At 33.9% G+C, this 9,121-nt stretch overlaps 1 long non-coding RNA gene across 1 annotated transcript; it reads left to right on the top strand.

The window, feature by feature from the left end:
• The first annotated feature begins 296 nt into the window (after nt 1-296).
• On the top strand, nt 297-2,181 carry LOC112740335 (uncharacterized). Its single transcript, XR_003171092.2, has 2 exons — nt 297-628; nt 1,964-2,181. It is a non-coding gene; the product is annotated as an uncharacterized lncRNA (long non-coding RNA).
• Nucleotides 2,182-9,121: the final 6,940 nt, after the last annotated feature.

Below are 9,121 nucleotides of genomic sequence, written 5' to 3'. Positions count from 1 at the left end.
AAATATATTTTTATTGTTATTATTATTATTATTATTATTATTATGGCCGAAGCCTTTAAGGAATGAAGAAAGAAAATCTAAAGCTGGTCTCATATCCATTATACATATATATATAAAACGTGGATTCATTCACAATATGAAAGCAAAATAAAGATCTGAAACGTGGAGGCATGCAAGCATATATATGTATGGTAATGACATATGTATATATGTATATCCATCTTCTTATGACACCTAACCTACCTTATAAAAGCTAATCATTATCATCAGTTTTAATCTTCTCCATTTTCTCTTCCCTCATCACCGAATCATACAAGAAAAAGAAAAGAAAGGATCGAGAGAGAGAGCAACCAAGAAACTTCCATGGAACCGTGACTTTTAACTCCAATTTTCTTATGATCCGTAACTCCAATAAAAAATCTAATCCGGTAAAAATGTTCGTATTCTCCTCCTCTACACGTTGGCGTTATTTTTGTCCGGTAGAAATTGATGGTGACGTAGCTCCTCTTTTCTTTGAGTTCAGCCAATTGGAGTTCTAGGAGACGCAGGCGATTTCTGACACTTTTCTTTTCAGCAGCTCGATTAGAAAGTTTCTCCGGAGCTTTTGTTATTTTGGTTCCGTATGGAGGTAGGGGGTTTTATTTTGAAATTAACTGTTTTAATTTACGAATGCCATTAATGTTTAGTGAGTAACTGCAAATAATTTATAAATGTCTCGTTTGATTAATTGATGAAAATTGATGAAATTGAGATTGTTGGTGATTGTGAATATAATTGAATGTGACGAAATTGGTTGAATTGTGGCTGTGATTATGACTGGTTTTGTTGTGAGTGATTAACTGGTGAGATTGGTCTTGGTTTGATTTGTTGGTATTGAATTGAGTTATTGGAAACGATTGAAAAAGAGTTGAGAATGGTTCGGTTGGGACCCGGAACGGGTGATGAAGTCTAATTTTAAAGGAAGATGCTGTCCAATTTTTGTAAAAATATACGAAAAGTCATTGTTATTTTAAAAAATCTCTTAATTTTATTAAAATAAAAGTGGCTAGCTTTAAAGAAAACGTTCTAATTATTGAAAACTATTTGATTTCGATTTATTACAGAAAATTTTATTTTTAGCTTGATTTATTAAGAAATTATAAGGTTTTACAATTCAGTTTTTTTTAGAATAGATTTTGTTTCAAGTTATTATTTGAGTTCGGTTTGTTAAGAGAAAGAAGGAAAGAGGAAAGAGAACACGATACCTGTGATTATGAAATGAATAAAAGGTCACGAGAGGGTGATGGAAAGTAACTAGTTAGGGTGCTAATGTGAAAATGTTAAGCCGTGGGCTTTATGTGTGAATGATTGTGCGGGGATGCCCGTGTGTATGGAATGGCTTCTAGGAGAAAGTGGCACATGCTTCAGCTGGAGAATCAGCGCCTGCAAGTACTTGCAGAGGTCATGTTCGGCATACTTCAATTGGAGAATCAGCGCCTGCAAGAAGTAGAAACTTGCAGAGGTTATGCCGCTGGAATGCTTTATCTGACTTGCGAGTCGGATTGCGTCGGGTGCAGGTCGAAACCGACAAATGAGCTCATTACCTGCGATAGGACTAAACATGCATCATCATTGTTTGCACATTTGCATTTGATTGTGTTTACTTATCTTGTCTCTATGTGATTGTGCTATTTATCTTGTTGCTATTTGTTTGTGTGCTGATCTGTTTCCTATGCTATTAGTTTGTGTATTGAGGTGACTGAGAACTGAGGTTGTAATTGAGATTTATCTTAAGTTCGGGAATTTAAAGAAGATAATTAATTATATAAAGTAATAGTAAAAAGTATTTTCAAAATGTTTGATAAAAATATAGCTTTATTTAGTAAAATTAATTATTTGTATTTTATTTCATTACTCTACGGCATTCCCATTCCTACTGAGAACGCGTGGTTTGTTCTCACCCCAAAATATTTTCCCCTTTCAGTGACACAGGTTCAAAGATTCAGTTTGAAGTCGCGGGCGAATATTAGCCTTATTTGAGTTAAATTTATGTGTTGAGTTGCTTTCATAGAATTCCCTCGCCCTTATTATTTAAGATTTTATTCTATATAGAGGGATAGGAGTTGTAACTGAGTTTTATTTGAATTCTGTTGTATGATATTTATTATTATTAATAACTATGTGATTAGTATTGCTTGAGGATCTTTGATATATGATTTTAATTAGTAAAAGCAAACTTTTCAGGCATTTTCTTAAAAATTGAAACGCGATATCGAACTAAAGGCTTAATATTAAATAGTAAATAAGAAAAGTAGATTAGTAATACCTTATTTTTAGTACGATCATGACGTGCTAAGAGTTAGGGTGTTACATAACTATTTTCTTTTTTAGTCAAGATTCAGTAAAATATTGTAATTTAGACTTGCAATATCAATATATTGATAGTAAAGTGGAAAAAAATGTAATATCATATCGACGAAATTTTTTTAAATCATAATTATAATTTATGATTGAAATCATAATTTAAATATTTTAAACGGGATAATTTCATTTAGAGAATTCTTAATTCAAACATAATTCTTATATACTTAATACCTACTTTCTTCTTAATACATTTAATACCATATTTTAAAAAAAAATGAATAATGCACATTATATTACTTATTTATTAATTAAATTATTACAATTCAAATTAATTTTAATAAAATAATTTAAAATTATAATTTCAATTTTATCACGTGCATGGCACGAGTTATTACATTTGTTAGATGTTAATTTTCAGTTACCAAGACAACTGAAGCTTGCATGAAATTCTTGGGCCATTTATTTCTTTGTTTAATTTATGATGGGTTTTGAGAGACTTGGGCTCCTTTGGTTTCCTTTCTTTATTCAGCCACTTGATTTAATTAGTTTTGCCCAAAGATAAATGTTTCATATTCAAAAATGGGCTTGATTGAAATTTGGCCCACTATTGAAAATAGGTTGTTTTCCTGCACACTTGAATAAAAATCATCAAACAACCAATTGAAAATTATTAAATAAAATTCTTAATAATTTAAATAATTTCTTACTTTATATTTTAATAATGTTTGATCATCATTTAATTAAATATAAGTTTTTCAAACTCAACAATCTCTCTCTTGATGACAAACATTATTAAAACTGATTCAACCAAATATTTAAGGAAGCAAAATCTGTATACAAACTCAAAAGAGTTCCAGAAGATAAAATTTTCAAAAAAATAGAACCTTTAAAACAGAGCCAGATTTTCAAAAAAATTTAGCAAACACTTTAATAAACTTCCACGATCTAGTCAGCACAAATGCACTTGAGCAAATAAGTTTATCAATAATCAAGGCTCAAGTTAATCTATTAACTTAAAGTGCTCAAAATAAAGATTAAAACAGAACAAAAATAGAGCATAAAATATGAAACAGAATGCATCAAATTAGGGTAGCCAATTGTTGAAACAAAATAATTTTAATTTAGCCCTTTTTCTTCCTTTTTGTTGTTTGTTTTTCTCCCTCTTTTGTCATCAAAGAGGGACACCTGCAAATAAAAGAGACTAGAAAAATGCATTTCATAATAATTAAAGCATAAACAGTATCAAAGTTAAGTATTGAGTACAGTCATCCAAAAAAAAAAAAAAGTGTTCAACTGAAACAAGTTGAAAGATAGCAAAATAAATAGAAGAGTTGGATTCAGATTCAAGAATGTCTTCTTCTCCTTCAGAATTGGCCATGTCCTTATCAACAGATTCCAAATGTTTAAGAAGCAAATTCACTCGTTCATGAGATTTAGTCCAAGCTTTCTCATTTTCAAACGCATGCTTTCTAACGTCTTTGTAAGATTTTACCATAAGATTGGACATCTTGGAGAATTATGTGACGACATCCTTTACCATTTCTGAGAACCGATGTTTATCAGAGGTTTCAGCAGACAGGAGACTTTCATCTTCACTTTCAGAAAACACAGATGCCTTTGAACCTTTGGCCCTTTTTTCTTTAGCAGATTCGGGTACACCTCCACACTTGATCATAGAAATCCTATTCTCCACAGACTCATTACTGAGATCAATATTAAAGTACTCAAACACACAAGTCAAAAACATGCCATAAGACAGAATACATTTTTTGTCACTTCGAACACAATCCCACATGTGCCTAATCATGAGATATGCAAATGAAATAGGAGCAGAATTCAAAAGAGCATATAGCACAAGTGTGTCACAAACAGTTACCCTTTGATAGAACCACTTTGTGGCATGATTATGTGGGTAATGATTCGGTGTAGTAGAGCCCTAATAGGTCCGAGGGCTTTGTGGGTGAGTGTGGTACCATCCAAAGAAGAAACATTTTTACACACACGAGCCAGGGTGTCTTGAAGGGAAATACCAACATGGTGATCCCATTTTCCTTACATGAAGGCCCTAGCCCCCTCATCCTCATATCCTAGGGCAGCACTGATGGGTTCATGACTCAGAGTAAGATGAGTATTTTTAATATAAGAATAGAGTTCACCCTCATGAAAAATCAGGTTTGCATAAAACTCACATACCAAGTTAGGATAAACCGGTTTTCTGATTTTGAAAATGGGTGTCCATTTTAAATCATGAAATTTTGTTTTAAAATCAATTCTTTTTTCAGCAAGTGCTTCTAAATCAACAACAAAAGAGGCAAATAATTTTCGATTTACCAAGACTTGAGAATGAAACTCATATGCTGCACAGGAGATGAAACGATGAGGGTCATAGTGAGAATGACTTTTACCAAACTTATTCTTGAAGTCTAGGGAGTCAAGATTCGGGGGTTCTTTGGTGTTGTGAAGAGTAGAGCGCCTTAAACGCTGAGAGGGGGCAGAGCAACCCGAGGGATGAGGGGTGGAGCGCCGTGGTGGTGGAGAGTGATGTGGAGGAGGAGATGGAGAGTCATCATCTTCGTGCATTGTCTCGTTTCCCTTTGAACCTTTCTTTTGAGATGAGGCCGCTTCCTTTCTTGGAGTTGAACCCTTTGGATATATAACTTTACGCGCTATAGACTTAGAGGAATGTGAAGAGGGTGAAGAAGATGAGTGTGAGTGTATGTGAATGTGAGTATGAGATTGAGGCTGTTTGGAGGATGGAGGATTTTTGGGAGGGATTGATGTTCGGTTACTCCTTCTTGTGGGAAGTTTCTTTCTCATCTTGAAAGAAAAGAAATAAAAACAGAGAATATGAAGGAAGTGGCGAAGAGTAAGGAAAGTGGAGAGAGAGGTTATGAGTAAATGACCACCATTAATGCATAGGGAAACTTTCTCCTTTAAAAACAAAAGCCTTTAATGAAAACGGTTTTCAAAATTAATTTAAAATTAAAAACATGACAACCGAAAAGACTCTCCATGAAAAGTAGTCAGAAGTTATGACGTAAGAAGGTATGATTTGACAAAGCCTTTTTTAAAAAATATGATGTGAAACCCCCTTTTATTTTTAATTTTATTTTTTTTAACAATATGATACCAAAACAATAAAGAGCCCATATCATGGAATAGGTCCAGAGGTGGTTGAAATGGCTCAGGTCCAAAGTACCAGATTTCTTGTCTTCCTTTTTATGAAATATTTATCACTTGCTCAGATTTGTCTCCCTGCTGCCTACGAGACAAAAACACACAGAGGCATGAAATACAACATTTATTCAACAGAACTTAAGTCTATCATCCCTAAACTATTTCTCAATGAACAAAATCTGTCTTCACACAGTGGTTTAGTGAAAATGTCAGCAAGTTGCTCTTCGGATTTTACAAATTGGATATCAATAGTACTCTTTTGCACATGTTCCCTAATAAAATGATATCGTACTTCAATGTGCTTGGTTCTAGAGTGCAGTACAAGATTTTTTGAAATGTTTATTGCACTCATATTGTCACAAAACAAAGGTATACTTTTGATTTTCAATTTGTAATCTTCCAATTAAGTTTTAAGCCATAAGAGTTGAGAGCAACAAGCAGCCGCGGATATTTATTCGGCTTCAGCCGTGGATAGTGCAACAGTGGCTTGTTTCTTGCTTGACCACATGTTGAGGGAACTTCTAAGGAAGCAGCACATTTCGGAAGTGCTTCTTCTATCCACTCGGTCTCCCACATAATCTGCGTCACAAAACCCTACTACACAAAACTCATTAGACTTTGGATACCACAAGCCAAGATCACATGTGCCTTTAATGTATTGAATGATTCTCTTAACGAACGAAAGATGGGATTCTTTTGGGTGAGATTGAAATCTAGAACACTCACCTACACTTTGAACAATATCCGGCCTAGAGGATGTAAGATACACAAGTGATCCTATCATTCCTCTATACCTTGTTTCATCCACATCTTTGCCTTTTTCATCATTCTCAAGTTTAGTGTTTGGATTTATTGGGGTTTCCATTGGTTTGGAATTTTCTAAACCAAATTTCTTGATTAACTCTTTGGCATATTTTTCTTGGTGAATAAAGATACCACTAGGAGTTTGTTTGATTAGAAGACCAAGAAAGAAAGTTAATTCTCCCATCAAACTCATTTCAAACTCACTAGTCATTAGTTTTCCAAACTCTTCACATAAGGATTCATTGGCCGATTCAAACACAATGTCATCCACATAAACTTGGACAAGTAAGATATCATCATTAGATTCTTTTATAAACAAAGTAGTATCGGTAGTACCCCTTTGAAAATTATTTTCCAACAAGAAGGCACTAAGCCTTTCATACCAAGCTCTAGGTGCTTGCCTAAGGCCATAAAAAGCCTTTGATAGTTTAAAAACATGATTTGAAAAATCTTTGTTTTCAAAACCGGGGGGGTTGAGCCACAAATACTTTCCTATCTATAAAACCATTAAGAAAGGCATATTTGACATCCATTTGAAATATTTTAAAATCTTTATGGGCAGCATAGGCAATAAGCAACCGAATTGCTTCCATTCTTGCTACCGGAGAAAATGACTCATCAAAGTCAATGCCTTCCTCTTGATCGTAATCTTGGGCCACTAATCTAGCCTTATTACGAACAACACAACCATCCTCACCCAATTTGTTTTTGAATATCTACTTAGTACCGGTTACCTTCTTACCATTGGTGTACGGTACAAGTGTCCAAACCTTGTTTTTCTCAAATTGGGACAGCTCATCTTCCATGGCTTTCACCCATGAGGGGTCTTCTAGAGCTTGCTTTACATTGAGAGGTTCCATTTGGGACAAGAAGGCAACGTTGCTTGCATCCGCTTGCTTCTTTCTTGAGGATCTTGTGGTTATGCCTTGTGAAGGATCACCAATGATGAATTCATGAGGGTAATCCTTCAAAAATTTTCATTCATGAGACTTTTGAGAGGAGATTTTGCCTTGACAAGTTTCAGTTGAGCTCTCTGTTCTGGATTCTCTGACTTGGTCAGGAGACAAAATGAAAATGTCTCCACCGTTCTGAGGAGAAGTTTCTGGACTAACAATTTCAGCATCTGGGACAGATTTGGAATTTGTTTGATCTTGATGAGGTCTTGCTTCAGTTTCACTTCCTGCATCATCATCATCTAAGATAGCACTAGGTATAGAGTTAGTATCACAAAAAGATACATGCATGGACTCCTCAATAGTTCTATGTTCTTTAAGGTAAACTCTATATGTATGCTTTGCTAGTGGTTGAGTACCCTACAAACATTCATTCATATGATTTTAGATCAAATTTACTAAGATTTTCTTTATTGTTAAGTACAAAATATTTGCATCCAAAAACATGAAAGTACTTGACATTAGGAGGAGTTCCTTTCCAAAGCTCATATGGGATTTTCTTCAAGCCTTTTCTTATGATTGTTCTATTTAGGATATAACAAGCTGTATTTACAGCTTTGTCCCACAGAAATTTTGGAACATCATTTTCACAAAGCATTGTCCTTGTCATTTCTTGAAGGCTTCTATTCCTTCTTTCAACAACCCCATTTTGTTGAGGTGTTCTCGGGCATGAGAAGTTATGAGCAATTCCAAAATCATCACAAAAGTTTTCAAAATTTTGATTTTCAAATTCTTTTTCGTGATCACTTCTAATGTGGGCAATTTGTAAATCCTTTTCGTTTTGAGTCTTTTTTCAAAGTGAAGAAAAGGCATGAAAAGCATCATTTTTATGAGCCAAGAAAAGAACCCAACCATATCTTGAATAGTCATCAACCACTACCAAACCATAGTGTTTACCTCCCAAACTTTGAGTTCTAGTGGGACCAAAAAGATTAATATGCAACATCTCTAATGGTCTTTTAGTAGAAATTCCATTTTTGGTTTTAAAAGAAGATTTTACTTGTTTGCCTAATTGACAAGCTTCACAAGTAATATCTTTATCAAATTTGATATTTGGAATTCCTCTAACCAAATTTTTCTTGACAAGCTTAGAAATTTGATACATGCTTATATGTCCTAATTTCTTATACCAAAGCCATTTTTCAGATTCAATAGAGGTAAAACATGTTACATTTTGATCTTTTAAATCCTCTAGAGTAAGTCCATACACATTGTTGCATCTTTTTGCCTCAAACAAAATATCACCTGATTTTTCACAAACAACTAAGCAATCCAATCTTCTAAAAATAACTAAGTATCCAAGATCACAAAGTTGGCTAATGCTTAGAAGATTATGCTTCAAACCATCAACAATCAAGACATCATTTATAAAAGAATAAAAATTCTTACCCACTTTACCTATAGCCACAATTTTTCCTTTTCCATTGTCACCAGAAGTAACAAATCCTCCATCATATTCATCAAGCTTGATGAAGAATGTTGACTTTCCGGTCATATGCCTAGAGCATCCACTATCCATATACCACATGTTGTCTTTTCTCTTGGATGCTAGGCAAACCTATAAAAAGCTTAAGTGACCTTAGGTATCCAAATCTTTTTGGATCCTTTTATGTCAAACCATCTTATTTGTCCCAAGCCATTATAGTTTCCAACAATCTTATAAATTTTATCTCCAACCATTCTTTCACTTATGAAACATTGAATAGGAAAGTGACCATCCCGATTGCATAATCTACAAAACCTTTTAGGTTACTTTTCTTTTTCAGGTTGGTTGGATTTTGAAATATAATGTCATCCGAAGTGGAAGCCATATTAGCTAATGGGAAATTTTCAAAAATAGTTTT

Source organism: Arachis hypogaea, chromosome 14, assembly GCF_003086295.3.
Source record: "Arachis hypogaea cultivar Tifrunner chromosome 14, arahy.Tifrunner.gnm2.J5K5, whole genome shotgun sequence".
NCBI lineage: Eukaryota > Viridiplantae > Streptophyta > Magnoliopsida > Fabales > Fabaceae > Arachis > Arachis hypogaea.
This window is presented reverse-complemented; position numbering and strand designations above follow the sequence as displayed.